Here is a 26,015-nt window from a genome sequence, read left to right on the forward strand (position 1 = left end):
GAACAGTGGAAGAATCGTGACAATGTTGTGTTTGCCAAATTGCAACAGCCATCAAGAAGTTTTGCTAGATTTTCGGTTAATGTCAAAACTCGCTCCTGGTCTGGTCCTGCATTATGCCACTATGGTTTACTGGTCATGTTTAATCACTTCAAAATTCGTAAAATATTTCCTGTTTGTTTACTTCTTCCCTGCAGGACTGCTATAAATTAATAACTTTCAGAAATTACTGCAATTTTTACAGTTTCAAAAGCCCATTGCAGATGAATATTTTAATTTGCACTCTCAAAGGCAGCATAAGAAATCATCAATACTGGTGTTTAATCAAAATAATTAAAATATGTTCTAAACTTGCAAATCTACAGTCAATGATGGCGCTGTGGCTTAGATGGTTAAAGCAACTGTCTAGTAAACAGGAGATCCTGAGTTCAAATCTCAGCAGTGCCTTTGGGTCAAAGCTTGGAGCCTGTGAAGAAATGTTCCCAATTCAATGGTGAATGCAGAACATGTTGGCAAAATATCTGTGGCACCGAACTTCAAGTTTGCTTTACCTTGATTTTTGTCAAACTTTATTCAACCTTCCATAGCTCCCATATTTCATGCAACTTCCATTTTCCTCACCTACTCCATTGCATGTAATCCTCGCTTCAGCTCTGAGTAAAGATCACACGGATTTTAAACATTAACACTGTGTCTGGCTCCAAAGATATCCTCTCATTTTCTGAGCCTCAATCCTACCATTTTTAGACTCGCACGCAGAGCCGCAGCTTCCGCAGTATTTTCCTTTGAATGCATGACAGGATTTACCTGAGGAATCCAGAAGGAACATTTTGACTGTTTCTCAGCGATATCTGTGAGCAACGATTGAATGATTAAATGCTTTACTCTGTTGAAGAGTGACCCAGCCTCGAAACATTAGCTCGGTTCTCAAATTGCAACAGCCATCAAGAAGTTTAGCTAGAGTATCGGTTAATGTAAAAACTCGCTGCTGGTCTTGGCCTGCATTATATCACTATAATTTTCTGGTCATGTTTAATCATTTAAAAATTCGTAAAATATCTCCTGTTTGTTTACTTCTTCCCTGCAGAACTGCTATAAATAAAGAACTTTCAGAAATAACTGCAATTTTTACATTTTCAAAAGCCCATTGCACATGAACATTTTAAGTTGCACTCTCAAAGTCAGCATAAGAAATCAGCAATACTGGTGTTTAATCAAAATAATTGAAATCTGTTCTAAACTTGCAAATCCACAATCATGGTTGGCGCCGTGGCATAGCTCGTTAATGTGCCTGTCTAGTAAACAGAAGATCCTGAGTTCAAATCTCAGAAGTGCCTTTGGGTCAAAGCTAGGATCCTGTGAAGTAAACGTTCCCAATTCAATGGTGAATGTAGAACAAGTTGGCAAAGTATCTGTGCCTCTGAGATTCTAGTTTGCTTTACTTCGATTTTTGTCAAACTTTATTCAACCTTCCATAGCTCCAATATTTCATGCAACTTCCATTTTCTTCACCTACTCCATTGCATGTACTCCTCGCTTCAGCACTGAGTAAAGATCACAAGGATTTGAAACATTAACACTGTGTCTGGCTCCAAAGATATCCTCTCATTTTCTGAGCTTCAATCCTATCATTTTTAGCTTCTCACGCAGAGTCGCAGCTTCCGCAGTATTTTCCTTTGAATGCATGACAGGATTTACTTGAGGAATTCCAGAAGGATCATTTTGACTGTTTCTCAGCGATATCTGTGAGCAACGATTGAATGATTAAATGCTTTACTCTGATGAAGAGTGACCCAGCCTCGAAACATTAGCTCGGTTCTCTCTTCACAGATGCTGCCAGACCCACTGATATTTTCCATCATTTCCTGTTTTTTTTTTCAGATTTCACATCCACAGTAATTTGCTATTGAATGATTTATGTTGCTGTATGTTAGCAAGAACGAATCGGGCGGGCTAAATGATGGGGCGTTTTCCATGAAGATGTGGTGCAGACACACTTTTACACCCTGAAACTTTGCAATTTGCATAATTTGCTCCTTTACTAGATGAGTTTACTTGCGTTCACGCACTTCCACAACAAACATCAGGTGACACCTTTTATTTTATCTCTAAAAATAGAATCTGTGTCTCTGTTGCTTCCCACTCATCTGTCACCAATCTAAATATAATCTTCAATGTCTCGAAGTACCAGTGCAGGTCCCTGGGTAACAACAGTTGTCACATCACAAGTCACTGGTAAAAAGCAAGTACAAGCTGAAGAATTTGAGAAAGGAAGCCAAAGGAAGGCTGCCGCTCTGCTTCTGAGGAAAATGAGCAGGAGAGGCTGAATTACCAAATAAGAAAATTCAAAAGATACAATATGAGAGTTTGAAGTGAGCAATGAGGAATTTTTGACAATGGGCCCTGGTAGCTCAGTCGGTAGAGCATTAGACTTTTAATCTGAGGGCCCAGGGTTCACGTACCTGTCAGGGCTTTCATTTTGTCTCAAGGCGCTTGCTCCCCAATGAACAGTAGGAAAAAATAATAAAAAATGCAAGATGATTGATGAACAGTGGAAGAATTGTGACAACGTTGTGTTTGCCAAATTGCAACAGCCATCAAGATGTTTTGCTCCATTTTCATGTTTAATCACTTTAAAATTCGCAAAGTATTTCCTGTTTGTTTACTTGTCTCCCGCAGAACTGCTATAAATTAATAACTTTCAGAAATAACTGCAATTTATACAGTTTTAAAATCCCTGTGCAGATGAACATTTTAATTTGCACTCTCAAAGTCAGCATGAGAATCCAACAATACTGATGTTTAGTCAAAATAATTGAAATCTGTTCTAAACTTGCAAAACTACTTTCAGGTTTGACGCTGTGGCTTAGATGGTTAAAGTGCCTGTCTCAGAAGCAGGCGATCCTGAGTTCAAATCTCGGCAGTGCGTTTGGGTCAAAATTAGGAGGTTGGAGGGCAGCATGGTGGCCTAGTGATTAGCACAACCGCCTCACGGCACTGAGGTCCCAGGTTTGTTCCTGGCACTGGGTCACTGTCCAGGTGGAGTTTGCACATTCTCCCCGTGTCTGCGTGGGTTTCGCCCCCACAACACAAAAATGTGCTGTGTTGGTTGATTGGCCAAGCTAAATTACCCCTTAATTGGAAAAAATAATTGGGTAATCTAAAGTTATAAAAAAAAAATTAGTAGCTTGTGAAGAAATGTTTTCATTTCAAATCAATTCAACGGATCGGCGGGGGCTGGAATTGCGCCGCCCCGGTCGGCAGGCCCCCCGCGATGCTTGGCGTGCTCCCCGCGGCGATTCTCTGGCCTGCGATGGGCTGAAGTCCTGCCGCTGACAGAACACCTCTGGTGCCGGCGGGCTGTGGTGTCCAGGGGAGGGCGTGGGGCCGTCTGACCCCAGGGGGTTCCCCCACGGTGGCCTGGCCCACTGATTGGCCAACGGGCCTGTGCCGTGGGGGCACTCTTTTTCTTCTGCCCCGCCGTGGCATTTACCGTGGTGGGGGCAGAAGAGACCAGCTCACTTGCGCATGCGCCGGTATGACATCAGCAGTCTCTGACGCACCGGCGCATGCGCGGATTTCCGCCAGCCGGCGAAGGCCTCTCGGCCCCAGCTGGCGGGGCACCAAAGGCCATTCGTGCCGTTCGGCGGAGCGTCAACCACTCCGGTGCAGGCCTAGCCCCTCAATGTGAGGGCTTGGCCCCCAAAAGTACGGAGAATCCACACGTGTGGGGAGGCCCGGCCCCGGAGTGGTTGATGCCACTCCTATACGCCGGGACCCCCCCCCCCCCCCCCCCCCCCCGCCGGGTAGGGGAGAATCCAGGCCCTGTTTGGAAAGTCCAGTGAAGACTGGTGAAGTTGGTCGTAGAGGTAATCGAGAAACTATCTTGGCCAGGAATACAGTTTATCTTGGGTTATGATATACCAGCCTTCCCATACCAGACTCCCCGAACAGGCGCTGGAATGTGGTGACTAGGTGCAACTCTATTGGGGCTGGTTTAGCTCACTGGGCTAAATTGCTCACTTTTAAAGCAGACCAAGCAGGCCAGCAGCACGGTTCGATTCCCGTACGAGCCTCCCCGGACAGGCGCCGGAATGTGTTGACTAGGTGCTTTTCATAGTAACTTCATTGAAGCCTACTCGTGACAATAAGCAATTTTCATTTTTCATTTTCATATTGCTGGATCGCAGGTGGAAGTGATGCCTACAGTGGTTTATAAGCCAGTGGAAAATCAAACAACTGAAGTGTTGAAGAACGAGTATCCTGGGATTTTTCCGGATTGTATAGTAACAAGGTTGCAAAGTCACAGTTTCAGACAAGAGGAGAAATCAGAGAATGAAGGTAAAGTTGAAGTGCCATTATCAGAATCGATTTTTAATCAGATGTTCAAATAAGAGCAAGAACAAGTGCAGGATGAGGCGGATGATTTTTGTTCAGAAAAATTGGCGGAGTAACAACAGAAAGTTTTAGAAATAAAATGGATGTATTCGAATTGTACACGGAAGAGGAATCTGCGTGTATACAGGAATGTTATTACCGTAACAATAATGTCTTAATGATAAAATAGAAACCTTCAGATATGCAGGTGGATCAAATGTGGGCCGAAGTTCTTCAAGTGCTATTGCCGGTAGGGTAGAGAAAGGAGATGTTGTGAGTAGCACTTGAGGTACCAGTGGGACATCATTTGGTAGTAAGGAAAACTCAAGCTGAAATCCAAAAACATTTTTATTAGCCTGGACTACATACAGATGTAGTTAAATTTTGTCGATCAATTCACACATGTCAACTGATAGGGAAACTCAAGCAGTGATAAAACCAGCGCCCCTAATACCCATTCCAGCATTTGAGGAACTTTTTACAAGGGTCTTAATTGATTGCGTAGGACCGCTTCCTAAAACAAAAAGTGGGAATCAATATCTTTTGACTATAATGGGTGTCTCTACTAGGTTTCCAGATGCCATTCCAGTACGAAATAGCACAGCTAAATGGATTGTGGAGGAGTTACTTCAATTCTTTAATAGATATGAACTACCCACAGAAATTCAATCGGATCAAGGATCGGATTTTACTTCAAAGTTATTCAAAGAAGTTATGGATAGCTTAGGAACAAAATCAACTTAAATCAACTGTGTACCATCCAGAATCACAGGGCGCATTAGAAAGGTGGCATCAGACACGAAGACAATGTTGAGGGCTTATTGTCAAGATTATTCAGAGGATCGGGATAAAGGAATTCCATTCATACTGTTTGCAATGAGGGATGCACCAAATGAGTCAACCAATTTCAGTCCTTTTGAACTAATTTTTGGTCATGAGGTAAGAGGACCACTTAAATTGATTAAGGGAAAATTGGTGAGTGAGACAACTGAACTTACATTATTGGATTACGTGTCAAATTTTAGGGTACGATTAAGTTGAACAGGTGAATTGGTGAGACAGCATTTAAAAAAATGCACAACATGTGATGAAACGGGTAGTGGACAAGAAATCCAAAGTTTGTAGTTTTTCCAGTGGAGATCAAGTTTTAATAATGTTACCAGTGGTATGTGAACCTTTAAAAGGAAGGTTTTGTGGATCTCATCAAATGGAAAGGAAATTAAATGAGGTGAACCATGTGGTAAAAACGGCAGATAGAAGGACAAATTACCGAGTGTGTCATGTAAATATGTTTAAAAGGTACTTTGAAAGGGAAGGAGAGCTAAAGCGTGAGATTTTAATGATTCTAACAAACTGACAAACCAAATCCAGATGACTTTGATTTTGACATACCTCAAATTAAATTGGGAAACGAGGATGTTCTTAAAAATTGGGATAAATTGTTGAGGTACCTTCCAGACGAAAAACGGGCTGACCTGAAAGCATTATTGATGTCACATGAACAAGTTCGCGGAGATACGTTGGAAGCACGAAAATGGCTATCCATGATGTAGGTGTGGGAAATGCTGTTCCAATTAAACAACATCCATATGGACTTAACCATTTCAAACTGGGACAGGTTAACAAGGAAATTGAGAGTATGCTTACAATTGGCATAATTGAAGTGGGTTGTAGCCAATGGAGCTCACCCATAGTGATGGTACCTAAACCAGATGGTAACCAACGGTTGTGTGTGGACTATATAAAAGTTAATGCAGTTACAAGAACGGACTCTTATCCAATCCCACATTTGGAGGATTGCATTGAGAAAGTGGGACAATCAGCTTATATTTCCAAACTGGATTTGCTTAAAGGTTACTGGCAGGTGCCTTTATCCGAAAGGGCCAAGGGGATTGCAGCTTTTGTGACTCCAGATGATATATACAAATTCAAAGTTATGCCAGTTTGCTTGAAAAACGCCCAGCCACATTTCAACGGTTAAATAACAGAGTTGTTTCAGTATTACCCAATTGTGCGAAATACATCGACGATCTGGTAATTTTCAGCCAGACATGGAAAGAACATTTAAAATATCTGATGGAGCTATTTGATTGACTTCAGGAGGCGGGTTTGGAGATTCACCTCACCAAAAGTGAATTTGGAAAAGCCCAAGTCACTTTCTTGGGCCTTACAATCTGTCAGGTCAAATGGACCCACGGGATGTGAAAACAAAAGTTATTGGGGAGTTCCCAATACCATTGACACAAAGGAAAATAATGCAATTTCTTGGCATGAGTGGATTCCATTGGAAATTTGTGCCACATTTTAGCAGTGTGGTTGCTCCACTGACCGACTTGCTAAAGAAGGGTAGCATATTTAAGTGGACAGCGGAGTGTCAACAGGCATTTGATTGCCTGAAGGCTCTATTAACCACTACTCCTGTGTTAGCCATCCCAAATTATACCAAACCATTCAAACTGGCTGTTGATGTGAGTGATGTGGGCGGACGTGCAGTGCTATTGGTTATTTTTCAAATTAATTGAATTCTGACCAGAAAAAGTTTTCAACGATTGAGAAGGAGACTTTGAGTTTGGTGCTGGCTTTGCAACATTTTCACATTTATGTGACCAGCAATCCGTCTGACACAACTATATATACTGATCAAAATCCATTGATGTTATTGGAGCGTTTTCGGAAAACAATGCAAGACTGTTATCTGGATAACTGGGGCTCTTTCTGGGGAAGGTGGGACCACTATAGACAGGATGGTCTACATCTGAACCTGAGGGGCACCAATATCCTGGGGGGGAGATTTGTTAGTGCTCTTTGGGGGGGTTTAAACTAATTCAGCAGGGGCATGGGAACCTGGATTGTATTTTTGGGGTACGGGAGATTGAGAGTATAGAGGTCAGGAGCACAGATTTGACTTCGCAGGAGGGTGCCAGTGTTCAGGTAGGTGGTTTGAAGTGTGTCTACTTCAATGCCAGGAGTATACGAAATAAGGTAGGGGAACTGGCAGCATGGGTTGGTACCTGGGACTTCGATGTTGTGGCCATTTCAGAGACATGGATAGAGCAGGGACAGGAATGGTTGTTGCAGGTTCCGGGGTTTAGGTGTTTTAGTAAGCTCAGAGAAGGGGGCAAAAGAGGGGGAGGTGTGGCGCTGCTAGTCAAGGACAGTATTACGGTGGCGGAAAGGATGCTAGATGGGGACTCTTCTTCTGAGGTAGTATGGGCTGAGGTTAGAAACAGGAAAGGAGAGGTCACCCTGTTGGGAGTTTTCTATAGGCCACCTAATAGTTCTAGGGATGTAGAGGAAAGGATGGCGAAGATGATTCTGGAAAAGAGCGAAAGTAACAGGGTAGTTGTTATGGGAGACTTTAACTTTCCAAATATTGACTGGAAAAGATATAGTTCGAGTACATTAGATGGGTCATTCTTTGTACAATGTGTGCAGGAGGGTTTCCTGACACAATATGTTGACAGGCCAACAAGAGGCGAGGCCAAATTAGATTTGGTTTTGGGTAATGAACCAGGCCAGGTGTTAGATCTGGAGGTAGGTGAGCACTTTGGAAACAGTGACCACAATTCGGTGACCTTTACGTTAGTGATGGAAAGGGATAAGTATACCCCGCAGGGCAAGAGTTATAGCTGGGGGAAGGGCAATTATGATGCCATTAGACATGACTTATGATGTGTTGGTTGGAGAAGTAGGCTGCAAGGGTTGGGCACACTGGATATGTGGAGCTTGTTCAAGGAACAGCTATTGCATGTTCTTGATAAGTACGTACCAGTCAGGCAGGGAGGAAGGGGTCAAGCGAGGGAACCATGGTTTACCAAAGAAGTGGAATCTCTTGTTAAGAGGAAGAAGGAGGCCTATGTGAAGATGAGGCGTGAAGTTTCAGTTGGGGCGCTTGATAGTTACAAGGAAGCGAGGAAGGATCTAAAGAGAGAGCTGAGACGAGCAATGAGGGGACATGAGAAGTCTTTGGCAGGTAGGATCAAGGAAAACCCAAAATCTTTCTATAGGTATGTCAGGAATAAAAGAATGACTAGGGTAAGAGTAGGGCCAGTCACGGACAGTGGTGGGAAGTTGTGTGTGGAGGCTGAGGAGATAAGCGAGATACTAAATGAATACTTTTCGTCAGTATTCACTCAAGAAAAAGATAATATTGTGGAGGAGAATGCTGAGACCCAGGCTATTAGAATAGATGGCATTGAGGTGCGTAGGGAAGAAGTGTTGGCAATTCTGGACAAGGTGAAAATAGATAAGTCCCCGGGGCTGGATGGGATTTATCCTAGGATTCTCTGGGAAGCCAGGGAAGAGATTGCTGAGCCTTTGGCTTTGATTTTTAGGTCATCATTGGCTACAGGAATAGTGCCAGAGGACTGGAGGATAGCAAATGTGGTCCCTTTGTTCAAGAAGGGGAGTAGAGATAACCCCGGTAACTATAGGCCGGTGAGCCTAACGTCTGTGGTGGGTAAAGTCTTGGAGAGGATTATAAAAGATACGATTTATAATCATCTAGATAGGAATAATATGATTAGGGACAGTCAGCATGGTTTTGTGAAGGGTAGGTCATGCCTCACAAACCTTATCGAGTTCTTTGAGAAGGTGACTGAACAGGTAGACGAGGGTAGAGCAGTTGATGTGGTGTATATGGATTTCAGTAAAGCATTTGATAAGGTTCCCCACGGTCGTCTATTGCAGAAAATACAGAGGCTGGGGATTGAGGGTGATTTAGAGATGTGGATCAGAAATTGGCTAGTTGAAAGAAGACAGAGAGTGGTAGTTGATGGGAAATGTTCAGAATGGAGTTCAGTTACGAGTGGCGTACCACAAGGATCTGTTCTGGGGCCGTTGCTGTTTGTCATTTTTATAAATGACCTAGAGGAGGGCGCAGAAGGATGGGTGAGTAAATTTGCAGACGACACTAAAGTCGGTGGAGTTGTAGACAGTGCGGAAGGATGTTGCAGGTTACAGAGGGACATTGATAAGCTGCAGAGCTGGGCTGAGAGGTGGCAAATGGAGTTTAATGTGGAGAAGTGTGAGGTGATTCACTTTGGAAAGAATAACAGAAATGCAGAATGTTTGGCTAATGGTAAAATTCTTGGTAGTGTGGCTGAGCAGAGGGATCTCGGTGTCATAGATCCCTGAAAGTTGCCACCCAGGTTGATAGGGTTGTGAAGAAGGCCTATGGTGTGTTGGCCTTTATTGGTAGAGGGATTGAGTTCCGGAGCCATGAGGTCATGTTGCAGTTGTACAAAACTCTAGTACGGCCGCATTTGGAGTATTGCGTACAGTTCTGGTCGCCTCATTATAGGAAGGACGTGGAAGCTTTGGAACGGGTGCAGAGGAGATTTACCAGGATGTTGCCTGGTATGGAGGGAAAATCTTATGAGGAAAGGCTGATGGACTTGAGGTTGTTTTCGTTGGAGAGAAGAAGGTTAAGAGGTGACTTAATAGAGGCATACAAAATGATCAGAGGGTTAGATAGGGTGGACAGCGAGAGCCTTCTCCCGCGGATGGAGGTGGCTAGCACGAGGGGACATAGAGGGGTAATAGATATAGGACAGAGGTCAGAGGTGGGTTTTTTACGCAAAGAGTGGTGAGGCCGTGGAATGCCCTACCTGCAACAGTAGTGAACACGCCAACATTGAGGGCATTAAAAAACTTATTGGATAAGCATATGGATGATAAGGGCATAGTGTAGGTTAGATGGCCTTTAGATTTTTTCCATGTCGGTGCAACATCGAGGGCCGAAGGGCCTGTACTGCGCTGTATCGTTCTATGTTCTATGTTTCGATGGAGTTTATTGTAACAGTCATTTCATTCAAAAATAATATGTAGCAGAACGAGAAAACGTGATAGCCAATGCTTTGTCACGAATGTTATGACAAGAAGCAGGTTCGGTGCAGGAAGAAGAACTAAAATCGACAAATTTTAGAAGAACTTAAATGGATTAAATGGATTAAATGTTTGCGTGTTTTATCTTTTGAAAAAAATGTATATTCACTGTTAATGTTACTTAAAGGATAGTGAAAAGGTGAAAAATGAAACCATCTTGTAGTTGATGGTTTTTCTTTCTAGGGGAGGTGTCATGTGAGAGAATGTTTTAAGGTCTGGGTGCTTATGAAATTGCTGTAGTGGATGTACCTTTAAGAAATGGGTGTTTATCGAATAGCTGCAGTGATGTCAGAGAGTGGGTGGAGCTGGGCTGTCTGTCTGCTTTTCCTTTCGCTTTGGACTGTCTGCTACAGGGTGTGTTTAATTTCGTTTCGAGAGCTGGAGACCTACAGGAAAAGCAAGCAGCTGCACAAGAATCTCTCTGGAATCTGAAGACTGTCTCCAGATCATTTGCGTGATTTTATATCTATCATCGATTAATGTCACAATTAGGCTTCAATGAAGTTACTGTGAAGAGCCGCTAGTCGCCACATTCCAGCGTCTGCTCAGGGAGGCCGGTATGGTAATTCAAAGTGATAACTGCTCTCAGTAGAGAATTCAACCCTGATCTCTGTGTTAAAAAAGGTATTTTGTCTTATGGATGTTGCAGGAAATGTTTAAGGGTTACGTTTAGAATATTGTATCTGTGGGGATGATTGGTGTAGATAGTTGTTCAAATGTTTTCTGTGGGTTTGTAAAGTGTTCACTGATTTCATAAATAAACAGTGTTTTAATTTAAAAGTAGTTTAACTCTGTTGCACCACCCCTCTAAAGTAGGCCCGTGTGTTCCCCATAACCACAATCTATTGAATGTGGTGGGTCAGGTGAACTCCATGATACACTTTGGGGTTCTCTAAACCCTGGCCCATAACAGTATACAATGTCCCCAACAACCCCCTCCCAGCGGTCCCAGTCCCTTCTTTCCCATGAAGGCCTCTGTCAGTTCTGGCATATCTAGAAACTGATCTTTTAACTCCACCTTACTCTCACTCGTGCCGGACACACCACCCCAGACCGGACTCCTTTGCAGAAAAACACGCCTTCACCTTGTTAAGGGCCGCACGTCTCATTGTCAGTTAATGTACCGGTTATTCCTATCCTTCTGCAGTATTCCTCCTTTGTCTGGAAACAATGAAAGCGGATAATCACTGTATGTGGCAGCTTAATCAGCTGTGGCTTCTGCCGGAGTTCCCAATGGGTCCTCACCATCTCCGGAAAAGTAAACACCTCATCCCACGCCCCCACCCACGACCCGCCACAACCACCAGCCGAGAGACCATCTCCGAGAAGTATTCAGTTGTCATCGAGCCCTCCACTCTCTCCAGCAGTCCGGCCATCCTGAGGTTCTATTGCCTCGACCTGTTCCTCAGATCTTCCACTGTTGCCCTCAGGCCCTTGTTACTCTCCAGCACAAACAGCAACTGTTCTTCCAACGAGGCAAACCACCCCTGATGCTACGACACAGGCTCCTCCAGGCCCTTCAACACCTTACCTTGCTCTTTAACAGCCTCCGATGTCTTACCCAGCTGCTCCTCAATTGGGCCCAATTTCACCTTGATAGCGGCATTAGAAGATAACTTTATCTCTTTACCTTGAAGCTCAAACTGTCTGTCCACCTGATTCTCAAATTCCTCCAGTTCCTGCACCATTACTGCAGCTAGCTCCACTGCAATGTTAAGGAATGCGTTAAGAAGCATTCCAATTAGATGTCTCGTTGATGCTAAGTATCCAATAATTGACACTGATTATGTAAAGTGGTTGCAGGTGGCGCTTGTGACATGTGATGTGGTGATAGAGTTTTGTATAGAGTGCGTTCAAGGAAAATAAAGGTATTCGTGAAAAGGAGCAGAACTCTTGACTCTTTACTCAACAGCAGCCAGAAGCTAACATGTAATGGCCGCAGATACCTCCAGCACCTTTTCCCAATCAGATACCTTTGCTCGAGTACCAGCCATCATTTCCTTCCCAGTGAGATCTTTCGTAGTAATGTTCCCGACTTCAGCCAAGTGGGCGTGGGCACAGAAATCCCGAAAGACGGGCTAAAGGGATCAGGAAAGAAAGACCCTGGCAGGTGCAACATTTACATAGAACATACAGTGCAAAAGGAGGCCATTCGGCCCATCGAATCTGCACCAACCCACTTAACCCCTCACTTCCACTCTATCCCCATAACCCACTTAACCCCTCACTTCCTCTCTATCCCCATAACCCACTAACCCCTCCTATCCTTTTTTGGACAATAAGGGCAATTTATCATGGCCAATCCACCTAGCCTGCACATCTTTGGATTGTGGGAGGAAACCGGAGAACCTGGAGGAAACCCACGCAAACATGGGGAGAACGTGCAGACTCCGCACAGACAGTGACCCAGCGGGGAATTGGACCTGGGACCTTGTGCTGTGAAGCCACAGTGCTAGACACTGTGCTACCGTGCAGCCGTCGTGCCTTTCGTGCAACTTGCCTCACATGACGTCACCTGAAGTCCAATCTATCCAGATTTGAACAGTTTTATCAAATATTCACTTTAAATTCAAGGTAACAACAACCTCAGATTTTCTATTCCCGCCCAAAAAGAGTAGAAATTCATATATCAGGCAATATTTCATCAAATATTATTCTCTGTTGTGGATGACAAAGAGTTTGAGAAGGATTTACCATAACTTTCTTGATTGTGGGTGTGTTTCCTCACCGTCTTCTCAAATTACCGTTCAATGAACAAAGAACAAAAGAAAGTACATTGCGCCAACATGCCATTCATCCTTCGAAGCCTGCGCCAGCAATGTTACCCTTCTAACCTAGAACCGTCTCCAAAGGAGAGAAAGAGAGGGAGTAAACAGGGAGGGGGAGGAGAGAAATGAAGGTAGAGAAAACAGAACAGAGAACTAGAGAAAGAGAATCGAGATATGGGGAGACGGACAGAGGTGAAGAATCAGAGAAAAGAAAGATATACGAGAAAGAGAAAGAGAGAAAATGTGTTTTAAAAAGCAGGCAGTGAAACCTGAAGGTAGGACGAGTGGAAATGTGGCTGCATGGAAAACAGATGGAAAGAATCGTGTGGAATGTGAGACAAAATGGACAGGTGAGAAAGAGATGGGAAGTGAATGATAGCGGGAGAATGAACGCGTCAGAGAGATACACAAGTGTCAGAGATAATGGGAGACAGGAAGAGAGAGAGAGAGATAAGAGGTACAGACGGTTTCAGTTGAAAACAGCGAATATTGATTGGATTAATTTCTTGCAGTAAAACATTTTAAGACTCCTCAGGAAAATTATAAACAGTATAATCTTTATACCGATTGTAAGGACGTGTTATGGTGGAGAGAAGGATGTTATGATGCTCACTATATGACAGCAAGGAAGGGGTTGAGGTTGTTGCAGATGGAATCCCAGGGCTTGTCTGTCAAACTGCTGCAGGAATGCCCTCCAATGGTGGAGCGATTAGTGATGGAGATATGGGGAGGCATAATGGCGATGCACAGATATCCTGGATGGTTGTCAGGACTCGGAAGGGTACAGAGAGTGTGAGAGTTGAGGTGAGCAGCGGAGGTTAGAACGATACAGAAAGAGTGGAGAGGCTAGAGGAGGGCCTACAGATAAAGGAAGATTTGAAGGGGTTGCAGGAGGTTATGCAGATTCAGGGAGAGTGGTAGGGCCTTGACGACTTTACAGATACAGGGAGAGTTGGAGGAGTTGGAAGATATCACAGAGATAGAAGTGGTTGGGACGACGCTAAAAATAAGATCGGATCTTTAGGGATCCAGCAGTTTGCAGAGACGAGGAAATTGTCGGGAATGCAGTAGGTTACAAAGGAATGGAGTGTGATAGCATCAGGAGGAGATGGCAAATAAATGTAGGATTATAGGTGCTGGACGGTGTTGCGGAAGTAGGCAGGGCAGTGGGGTCTAGAGGAGCTAATACAACTTGTTAGAATTATATGGTCTGGAAGACCTTCCAACGCCATTCATTTCTGTCGGACTCCGGAACTTGAAAGAGATAGGGAGGATTTACGCACAGCGTAATTGGAACTGTATTCCAGGGGGGAGGCATGGGGATGGTGCACAGCCAACAACAAAGGCTGAGGGAAACCATTACCTCTCATTGCCCATCACTCCCAGCCCCGGATCTCTCACCTCCCACTTGGACTGCGCTGCGGACCTTACCACGCAGCCAGGTTCTGCCGCTGATATGGGGAGGGGAGGTTGGGGAGGTTGGGGAGGGGGGAGGGGGGCTGCGTTAGGAGGTGGGCAGCAAAGAGATTCGAGATTTAGAAGGGGCAAAGCTTTGATTCTAGTTTCTTGAGCATTGGTGACGGAGTGCCATGAGAAAACTGCGCAACCAATCAGTATTATCTTTTTCTGTACAAATTGTTGTTTTGTCCTTACAGGTATTGTTGTGAAAGGTCCTGATGACAAAAAACTTCCCCTGTCTTTATTTGTTTAGTAATACTCCAAATCTTGTTTAGTAATACTCCAGGGCAGCACGGTAGCATAGTGGTTAGCATCAATGCTTTACAGCTCCAGGGTCCCAGGTTGGGTTCCCGGCTGGGTCACTGTCTGTGCGGAGCTTGCACGTCCTCCCCGTGTGTGCGTGGGTTTTCTCTGGGTGCTCCGGTTTCCTCCCACAGTCCAAAGATGTGCGGGTTAGGTGGATTGACCATGCTAAATTGCCCGTAGTGTCCAAAAAAGTAAGGTTAAGGGGGAGTTGTTGGGTTACGGGTATAGGGTGGATATGTGAGTTTGAATAGGGTGATCATTGCTCGGCACAACATCGAGGGCCGAAGGGCCTGTTCTGTTCTAAAATCTACCCCAACACTAACAAATCAATTGACTAATTCAGTCCATAGATTGGGGACTCAGAAAAAGAACTCTCACCAGGGAAGTGGAATTGAGAACATTGTTGTGTCTGCGGGCAGACACATCCTGCGACCCAAATGCACCACATACGAAATGATAGAGAGAAGTGACCAGTGAGATAGTTGATGCATTGCTGTTAATTTTACAAAATCCCTTAAATTAGGGAAAGTTTCCATTAGATTGGAATTTAAAAAATATAATGCCTCTATTCAGAAATGTCGGGAGACAGAAGACAGGAAACTGCAGATCAGGTAACTCAAAAGAAATCAGAGGGAACAGATTCTAAACTATTGTTTGATATGTTATCGCATGGCACCTAGAAATAATCGAGACAGTCAGGCACCATCAGCACGGTTTTGTGAAAGAGAAATCGCATTTAAACAGCTTATTGCTTCTTTTATGGAACAATGTGCTGTGGATAGAGAGGAACTGTACTGCACTGAGATTCTTGGGAGGAATTTGATGAGGTGTTCTTCAAAGGTTATTGTGGAAAATAGAAACTCATGACGAAGTAACCTTTCATCGTGGATAGAAGATTGATTGCCCAACAGGAAATTGAGATTTTACATAAATGGATCATTTTCTGGATGGCAGAATGTGACGGGCAATGTGCACAGGGATCAGTGCTGATAATTTTTAGAATTTCTTTTAACGGACTTGGATGAAGGGACTGAAGGTACTTTTGTGAAGTTAGCTAACCACAGAAATGTAGGTAAGGAAGTAATTTCAGAAGAGGACATAAGGAGGCTGCAGACAGTCATGGTTGGGTAAAGTGAGTGGGCAAAGATCTGGCAGATGGGTGCAATGTGGAAGAAAAACAGTTTTCCATTTTTGAAGACAAATAAAAATTAAGCTAATCATCTAATTGGTCAGAGATTGCAGAACACTGAGATGCGGAGGGAGCTGGGTGTCCTAGTGCATGAATCACAAAAGATTAGTATATGTGGACAGGAAGTTATGAGGACTGTAACAGAATGCGATTGCCTGTTGGGAGGCAGTTGTTTCCAAAAGCCAGGATGTAATACTCCACTTGCGGAAGGCATCGGTGAGACTGACTTTGGAGTGCACGGTATATGGCTCCGTATTTCAGGAAAAATGAAAATTCATTAGATGCAGTTCAGGGAAGCTTTACTGGACATAACAGGAATGAGTGGGTGTCTGATGAGGAAAGCTTTGAGTTGTTAGGTTTCTACCGATTAGAGTTTAGAAGAGTAAGAGCCGCCTTGATCAAATATTTTTAAGATCCAGAGGTTTGTTGACAGTGTAGATATAGAGAGGATGTTTCCTCTTGTCAGAGAATTTGGATCTCGGGTTACTGTTTAAATCTAAGGTGTAGCTCATTTGGATTTGAGTCTTTCAACTCTCATCCTCTAAAGGCAATAGAGGTGGTCTTTGAGTGTTTTTAAGGCTGAGCTGGATACATCCTTGATTTTCAAGGGGAATGGCAAGAATGTAGGGTCAAGTTCAAACCAGTTGATCCATGATTCACTGGAAGGATAGAACAGTCCGACTCACTTATTTTAAACATTGGCCTCTAGTTCCAGATTCTCCCACAAGAGGAAACATCCTTTCCAAATCCACCCTGTAAATACCCCTCAGGATCTTAAAATATTCCATCAAGTCGTCCTTCAGTCTTTTAAACTCTACTGGATGCAAACCTAACTTCGCCCAGTTCTCCTCATCAGACAATTCGCCCAATCCTGTTATTCTGCCAGTGAAATGTCTCCAAACTGTTTCTGATACATTTGCATCGTTCCTTAGATAATGAGACCAATGCCATCCAGCCCAGAGGTGGTCTCATCGATGTCCTGCATGACTGGGAGGGACACGCAGAGGGAGGGAGAGAGGGAGGGAGAAATGGACGGAGGGTGGAATGGGCAGAAAGAGGGAGGGGCGGAAGGATGAAGAGATGAACGGACAGACGGGTGGGCAGAAGGACGGAGACAAAAAATTAAAGTAATATTTTGCCCAAGCAAGCGTCATTCAGTTTCACACTTTTGTCTTTGTACGAACGATTTTTCTTGTATGTTGAGAAGGTATCAGGAGATGGGAATGGAGCCAGAGGAGGAGTTGGGGAGACCGTGTTCGCTGTTTTACCTCCTGTCCGTTTGGGGAGTTTTCTGATTATCCTCCTGGCCCCATTATGTACACTATCCCAAAGATCATCTCTCATCCTTTGTTCCTGCTTCCTCGCCCCCCTGGATACTCCAGTTAACGTATAACCGGGAATCCACATGTCATCTGTCGCCATCGTCCCTCTGCCCTCTGCTGTCTGTGACTCCGCTGCAGGGTTACCGCAGGTGATCTGAAATCTTCCTTTGTGTTTGGACCACTGCTCAACACTGTGTCTGATCACTTTGGCTCCTTTATTTCAGGTCCCCTGAGTGTCTGACTTCCTCCGGACTCACTGCTGCTCGGTGTTTGACATACCTGCTGCTAATCTTTTACTGATCCTCTGTCACTCTGTTCCTCTTCCCCTGAACACACTTTGATGTTTTTAATGCTACTGACCGTTTCGTTTAGTCCTTCAGCAGTCACCTCTTGCTCCACAACTCTGGATCTTTGAGCTGCTTTCCATTTTTGCCTCTATTAATTAATTTAATAATTGATGCAAACGGATATTTCACCGCCTTCTTCAAATACTCTCTGAATTTGGACTGAGTTGTCACATAAATAAATGTGTTTGTGCAGCAATTTAAATCCCGCAGCATATAAGCGATGTTCTCAAAGGTATAAAAATCATCGTCATCTAATCCGCTTGCTGCATCAAAAATATATAAAATGTACACCAACCACAGGAGTATGAAGCTGCCGGATATGCTGAAGAGTAAAACAATAGACTTCTTTCTGCTCTCCATCTCTGGGTCAAGGTGATTCTCTGCCTTGCTCTGACTCCTCAGTGTTTTACGGACTCGACTGGTCACTAAAATGTGATTGATTGTCAAAGCATTAAGCAACAGAATTAACCCGAATGGTATCAATGGGGTTAATATCTTCTCAAACTTGCGAAAACCAATCCATCTCGGGTCAGTAAAATAGCTTGGTTTGTTTGAACAGTAGAATGGTACATTGTAGACGATATACCTGGGTTTAAATCTGAAATAGATGGGAATATTTTTTAAACAGAGCAAAATGCCGGTTGTTGCCAGTATCACCGCCGCTGTTCTCTTGCTGCAATATTTCGATTTCAGTTTCAGCCAGCAAATGGCCACAAATCGATCAAAAGTGAATGCGACGGTAAACCAAACAGAACAGTCTATGGCCGCACGGCTCAGGACAGAGATAACACTGCACACAGGGGTGATTCTGAGGAGACTTATTGGAAAATAATAAATAATGATTCGGTTGAAAATAACCTGAGTGATAATGACCAGTAGATCCGCCATCGCCATTGCCACCAAGTATCGAGTGGTGCAGGTGGAGAGGCCAATATTTCCATGGAACAGGGTCACGATTGCGACTCCGTTAACTGTATGGAAAGGCAAGCAAATTTCATGAGAAAAAAATCATTTTCTGAGTATACACAGCGTGAAATTTGATATTCAATAATGGTGAGTTATAAATGTCAGAGGTTAACAAATTTCAACCATGATTTCAGTTGGCATTTAAATTCACCTTTAAATCCCTCCCTCGACTCGGACACAAACCCCCAGATCAGTGGCAGTTCATTCGACAGAGAGATTACATTCATCTCGGATCATTGAGAGTGACAGTGGTACGTGGTAACAGATGCATTAGTTATTACACTTCGAAAGAACTCCGCCTGCAAACTTATCGCTGTAAATGTAAATGTTTTCAAAGCAGCGGAGTTCATTGCTGCTGGTTCACAAGACGACAGACGGAATTATTTTTACGGACCTGCAATTAAAGCCACTCAACGTGCTCCCCATCACAATACAAATTGTTGAGAATGTGACACACGTCCACATCGTCTGTCTGAACTAAATAACAGAACGATGAGGCGAGAATTAACGGGAAATATGCGCCTTGCATAGAGAAGGCTGATGTGTGAGCTAATGGTGGTCTTTACAATTCCAAAGAAGTTTGAGAATGGAAATATGGAGAGGTTACCTGAGACTCTGTGTATGTGTCCAATTCTGAATTACAGAAATATGAGGCTAAAATCCACATGAATCCGCAAAATAGATCAAGAGAGAATGTTTTATTCCGAAAGTGGTGAGAATGTGGATATGCTACTGATTGGGGTAGTTGGGATGAAAAACATTTCAGAAAACATTAGGGGCAGCAGGGTAGCATGGTGGTTAGCATAAATGCTTCACAGCTCCAAGGTCCCAGGTTCAATTCCTGGTTGGGTCACTGTCTGTGTGGAGTCTGCACATCCTCCTCCTGTGTGTGTGGGTTTTCTCCGGGTGCTCTGGTTTCCTCCCACAGTCCAAAGATGTGCGGGTTAGGTGGATTGGCCATGCTAAATTGCCTTTAGTGTCCTAATAAATGTAAGGTTAAGGGGGGGGTTGTTGGGTTACGGGTGTAGGGTGGATACGTGGGTTTGAGTAGGGCGATCATGGATCGGCACAATATTGAGAACTGAAGGGCCTGTTCTGTGCTGTACTGTTCTATGTTCTATAAGAAGCAAAGTTTTTACTTGTGTAAGAATGGAATGGAGGTCAGAGGAGCTCGGATCGATCCTGAAGACACATTGAAACCATTTCCGGACGTATTTCCCTACTGTTAAACCTGTAACTTGAGTTTTAATTAATTATAGTTATCAGTGTATGTTTGTGATGTTCTGATTGATTATTTATAAAAAGACTGCACATAACCCAATGCGCTCATCACTACCTTTCGGAACGACATTGATCAGGACCAGAAAGTGCTGTAATTAACTCTACTTGGAGTAAGTGCAAGACGGTGTCAAACACTGAATGCAATTGTACAATGTCAGATATCCAATGAAACGCATATCATTGTTTTCATGTGCTGAGTCCAAGTTAGTAATCTGGGTGAAATTTTAGATTGACAAACACTGATACAGAATAAGACATAGGCACTGTGGTTTGGTGAACCGCTACATTTAGTCACCTCATTCAGTAGAATTCTACAGTGACAGGGAACCTACTAATGCCTTCTTCTCATAGCTACGATGTTCTTCTCATTGGTTTCCTGCTTCGCTATTTGATTCAACGGGACATAACATTAAACTGAATGCAACAATTGTAACCTGGAGCAGTAGATGCAGCAGAATATAACCACACGGAGAATTCCCAAAATGTATTGTATTCATATTATTGAAGTGTGAGTGTACAACTGTAATTATTCGACCAAAGTTACCATAATAAGAATTCATCCACAGAATAATAGCACAAACACCGCATACACGGGCTTACTTAACAAAGTGTGTCTGTGGTACTTACCAGGCACACCAACAATTGCAAGAATCGTATAAAATATTTTTCTGACCCATTGAATTGGTCGATGCATTTTTTGCGCCAAATGAATCTGTCCCTTTGAGCAGTCGACTGTGTTTTGTATTAAAGTCTGGGTGATATATTCCCTTTGCTCTAACTTTATACACTCCAGGATCTCCATGGAGATACTGACATTGCAAAATTATTCAAATTGTTTTTTTTCTGAAACGTTTAACACACAGATTACGACATCTGTGACAATTCTCTGTTGAGGTAATGTACGTTGAGGCATCATGATTTAATTGAACCACATTATTCCTCATTGACTGGACACATTCTAATAATTGGAAGGTGTGTTAAACAGCGATGGGAATTTCCAGTAAACATCATGACTTCCATCGCTTGATCTCATACTGTCTCAGAGATTTTTCATATAAATTTAAAATTCGTATAAATATAAAGTTACTGTACCCAAATTGTTTTCAATTAAGGAGAAATGTAGCCTGGCCTATCCCTGCATCTTTTTGTTTTGAGGGTGATATCCACGCAGACACATGGAGAATGTATACTGTTTCAGAGGTGGCATTCATTCTGATTGACCATTCTGTCATTAAATCCCTAACATCAGAGTCTCTTTTCCGACACTCTGTATTCGGAAATGTGGCTGTTCTATTTACCTGGCCCAATTCATTTCAATAATTATTTGAATGGAAACAAATGACATCATGTTTGTAACTCTGCTGTTGGCCATTCTGTCCATTTGTCAATGTCGGCTCCCTGCAAAACCAACTCAGCTCAACTCACTTTCCAACCTCCTCATCGCTGTTTTGTGAATTGTTGCTTTTTCAATTTAATTCTGATTGAATATGGCTTCGCCACATTCTCAGGCCATTCATTTTAAATTCTAACCATGCATCTTGTAAAGCCACCAGAGAAGGAGTGTAATAATGGTTCAGCAAACTTATTCCGGAGATCACTGTTTTAGGGAGACAGATTGGGCAACCTCGGCCTCTATTCTCTCGAGTTTCGAAGAATCGGAGGTAACAGCATTGAAACCAAAAGAGTCCTTAGATCAAAGGACAGGTTAGATGCAGATAAGATGTTTCCCAAGTTTGTTGAGTCGAGGGGCACAATTTCACAATATAATGAATGGCACTTTGGAACAAAGTGAGTCGGAATTTCTTCACATAGAAGACTGATAATCTTTGAAATTGTCTACCCTCCCCCCCCCCCCCCCCACCCCAGAGGGCTGTGGAAGATCACTAACTGAGTATGGATAACGTAGACATTCATACATTTCAGACTGACAATAACGTAAGGGTATTCTCATGGTCTTCCCACACATTAGCTTCTCAGTGTGCCCCACATCACTCTCTCTCTCCAGCCCCCATCCTTCCAACATACACATAATGGCCTGGGCCCCACGCTGCAAGGCTCTGTGCTTCTTTGTTTCCTCTAAAATTAGGGTACCCAATTATTTTTTTTCCAAATAAGGGGCAATTGAGTGTGGCCAATCTACCCACCCTTTGGCTTTGTGGTGGTGTGACCCATGCAGATGCGGGGTACAGGGAGAATGTGCAAACTCCACACGGACAGCGACCCGAGGCCCAGGTTGAACCCGAGTCCATAGCGCTGTGAGGCAGCTCAGCTAATCCTGCTACACTGTGCCGCCACCGCTGTGTGTTTAATTGAAGGTCCGCCGTTGCTCCATGGGAGACACACTATCCAATTGCTCTGGCTCCATCTTTGCAGGTTACACACTGTCTGATCTCACTGACTCCATCCTCCCCGGGTTACACACTGTCTGATCTCACTGGCTCCAACCTCCCCGGGTTACACACTGTCTGATCTCACTGGCTCCATCTTCCCCGGGTTACACACTGTCTGATCTCACTGACTCCATCCTCCCCGGGTTACACACTGTCTGATCTCACTGGCTCAGTTCTCCCGGGTTACACACTGTCTGATCTCACTGGCTCCATCCTCCCCGGGTTACACACTGTCTGATCTCACTGGCTCCATCCTCCCCGGGTTACACACTGTCCGATCTCACTGGCTCCATCCTCCCCGGGTTACACACTGTCTGATCTCACTGGCTACATCCTCCCCAGATTACACACTGTCTGATCTCACTGGCTCCATCCTCCCCGGGTTACACACTGTCTGATCTCACTGGCTCCATCCTCCCCGGGTTACACACCGTCTGATCTCACTGGCTCCATCCTCCCCGGGTTACGCACTGGCTCCATCCTCCCCGGGTTACACACTGTCTGATCTCACTGGCTCCATCCTCCCCGGGTTACACACTGTCTGATATCACTGGCTCCATCCTCCCAGGGTTACACACTGTCTGATCTCACTGGCTCCATCCTCCCCGGGTTACACACTGTCTGATCTCACTGGCTCCATCCTCCGCGGGTTACACACTGCCTGATCTCACTGGCTCCAACCTCTCCGGGTTACACGCTGTCTGATCTCACTGGCTCCATTCTCCCCGGGTTACACATTGTCCGATCACACTGGCTCCATTCTTCCTGGGTTACACGCTGACTGATCTCACTGACTCCATCCTCCCCGGGTTACACACTGTCTGATCACACTGGCTCCATTCTTCCCGGGTTACACACTGAATTTGAGAAAGGAAGCCAAAGGAAGGCTGCCGCTCTGCTTGTGAGGAAAATGAGCAGGAGAGGCTGAATTACCAATGAAGAAAATTCAAAAGGTACAATATGAGAGTTTGAAGTGAGCAATGAGGAATTTTTAAGAATGGGCCCTGGTAGCTCAGTCGGTAGAGCATCAGACATTTAATCTGAAGGCCCAGGGTTCAAGTCCCTGTCAGGGCTTTCAGTTTGTCTCAAGGCGCTTGCTCCCCAATGAGCAGTAGGAAAAAAGAATAGAAAATGCAGGATGATTGATGAAAAGTGGATGAATCGTGACAATGTTGTGTTTGCCAAATTGCAACAGCCATCAAGTTGTTTTGCTAGATTTTTGGTTAATGTAAAAACTCGCTCCTGGTCTTGTCCTGCATTCTGCCACTATAGTTTTGTGGTCATGTTTAATCACTTCAAAATTCGTAAAATATTTCCTGTTTGTTTATTTCTTCCCTGCAGGACTGCTATAAATTAATAACTTTCACAAATTTCTGCAATTTTTACAGTTTCAAAAGCCCATTGCAGATGAATATTTGAATTTGCACTCTCAAAGTCAGCATAAGAAATCAACAATACTGGTGTTTAATCAAAATAATTGAAATCTGTTCTTAACTTGCAAACCTGCAATCAAGGTTGGCGCTGTGGCTTAGATGGTTAAAGTGCCTGGCTTGTAAACTGGAGATCCTGAGTTCAAATCTCAACAGTTCCTTTAGGTCAAAGCTTGGAATCTGTGAAGAAATGTTCCCAATTCAATAGTGAATATAGAACACGTTGGCAAAATATCTGTGGCACTGTGATTCTAGTTTGCTTTACCTTGATTTTTGTCAAACTTTATTCAACCTTCCATAGCTCCCATATTTCATGCAACTTCCATTTTCCTCACCTACTCCATTGCATGTACTCCTCGCTTCAGCTCTGAGTAAACATCACACGGATTTGAAAAATTAACACTGTGTCTGTCTCCAAAGATATCCTCTCATTTTCTTAGCCTCAAACCTATCATTTTTAGCGTCTCACGCAGAGTTGCAGCTTCCGCAGTATTTTCCTTTGAATGCATGACAGGATTTACCTGAGGAATTCCAGAAGGAACATTTTGACTGTTTCTCAGCCATATCTGTGTGCAACGATTGAATGATTAAATTCTTTACTCTGATGAAGAGTGACCCAGCCTCGAAACATTAGCTCGGTTCTCCCTTCACAGATGCTGCCAGACCCACTGATATTTTCCATCATTTCCTGTTTTTGTTTTCAGATTTCGCATCCACAGTAATTTGCTTATATATTGAACGATTTATATTGCTGTATGTTAGCAAGAACGAATCGGGCGGAATAACTGATGGGGGGTTATCCATGAAGATGTGTTGCAGACACACTTTTACAACATGAAACTTTGCAATTTGCATAATTTACTCCTTTACTAGATGAGTTTACTTGCGTTCACGCTCTGCCACAACAAACATCAGATGACACCCTTTATTCTATCTCTAAAAATAGAATCTGTGTCTCTGTAGCTTCCCACTCATCTCTTATGAAACTAAATGTAATCTTCAATGTCTCAAAGTACCAGTGCAGGTCCCTGGGTAACAACAGTTGTCACATCACAAGTCACTGGTAAAAAGCAAGTACAAGCTGAAGAATTTGAGAAAGGAAGCCAAAGGAAGGCTGCCGCTCTGCTTGTGAGGAAAATGAGCAGGAGAGGCTGAATTACCAAATAAGAAAATTCAAAAGGTAAAATATGAGAGTTTGAAGTGAGCAATGAGGTTTTTTTTTCGAATAGGCCCTGGTAGCTCAGTCGGTAGAGCATCTGACTTTTAATCTGAGGGCCCAGGGTTCAAGTCTCTGTCAGGGATTTCTTTTTGTCTCAAGGCGCTTGCTCCCCAATGAACAGTAGGAAAAAAGAATAGAAAATGTAGGATGATTTATGGAAAGTGGAAGAATCGTGACAATGTTGGGTTTGCCAAATTGCAACAGCCATCAAGATGTTTTGCTAGATTTTAGGTTAATGTAAAAACTCGCTCCTGGTCTTGTCCTGCATTATACCACTATAGTTTTCTGGTCATGTTTAATCAATTCAAAATTCGTAAAATATTTCCTGTTTGTTTACTTCTTCCCTGCAGGACTGCTATAAATTAATAACTTTCAGAAATTACTGCAATTTTTACAGTTTCAAAAGCCCATTGCAGATGAATATTTGAATTTGCACTCTCAAAGTCAGCATAAGAAATCAACAATACTGGTGTTTAATCAAAATAATTGAAATCTGATCTAAACTTGCATGCCTACAATCAGGGTTGGTGCTGTGGCTTAGATGGTTAAAGCGCCTGTCTAGTAAACAGGAGATCCTGAGTTCAAATCTCAGCCTTTGGGTCAAAGCTTGAAGCCTGTGATGAAATATTCCCAATTCAATGGCGAATGCAGAGTGCGTTGGCAAAATACCTGTGGCACCAAGCTTCTAGTCTGCGTCACCTTGATTTTTGTCAAACGTTATTCAACCTTCCATAGCTCCCATATTTCATGCAACTTCCATTTTCCTCACCTACTCCATTGCATGTACTCCTCGCTTGAGCTCTGAGTAAAGATCACACGGATTTGAAACAGTAACACTGTGATGGCTCCAAAGATATCCTCTCATTTTCTGAGCCTCAATCCTATCATTTTTAGCTTCTCACGCAGAGTCGCAGCTTCCGCAGTATTTTCCTTTGGATGCATGACAGGATTTACCTGAGGAATTCCAGAAGGAACATTTTGACTGTTTCTCAGCGATATCTGTGAGCAACGATTGAATGATTAAATACTTTACTCTGATGAAGAGTGACCCAGCTTCGAAATATTAGCTCGGGTCTCTC

General features: G+C 43.6%; 4 non-coding genes across 4 annotated transcripts; all 4 read left to right on the top strand.

Annotated features, from left to right (window-relative positions):
• Positions 1-370: 370 nt before the first annotated feature.
• Positions 371-444, top strand: trnat-agu. The gene has a single exon. It is a non-coding gene; the product is annotated as a tRNA-Thr (tRNA).
• A 1,953-nt stretch (positions 445-2,397) lies between these two features.
• On the top strand, positions 2,398-2,470 carry trnak-uuu. The gene has a single exon. It is a non-coding gene; the product is annotated as a tRNA-Lys (tRNA).
• A 20,818-nt stretch (positions 2,471-23,288) lies between these two features.
• trnak-uuu lies at positions 23,289-23,361 on the top strand. Its single transcript has one exon. It is a non-coding gene; the product is annotated as a tRNA-Lys (tRNA).
• Positions 23,362-24,946: 1,585 nt separating this feature from the next.
• Positions 24,947-25,019, top strand: trnak-uuu. Its single transcript has one exon. It is a non-coding gene; the product is annotated as a tRNA-Lys (tRNA).
• Positions 25,020-26,015: the final 996 nt, after the last annotated feature.

Source organism: Scyliorhinus canicula, chromosome 6 (assembly GCF_902713615.1).
Source record: "Scyliorhinus canicula chromosome 6, sScyCan1.1, whole genome shotgun sequence".
Classification (NCBI taxonomy): Eukaryota; Metazoa; Chordata; class Chondrichthyes; order Carcharhiniformes; family Scyliorhinidae; genus Scyliorhinus; species Scyliorhinus canicula.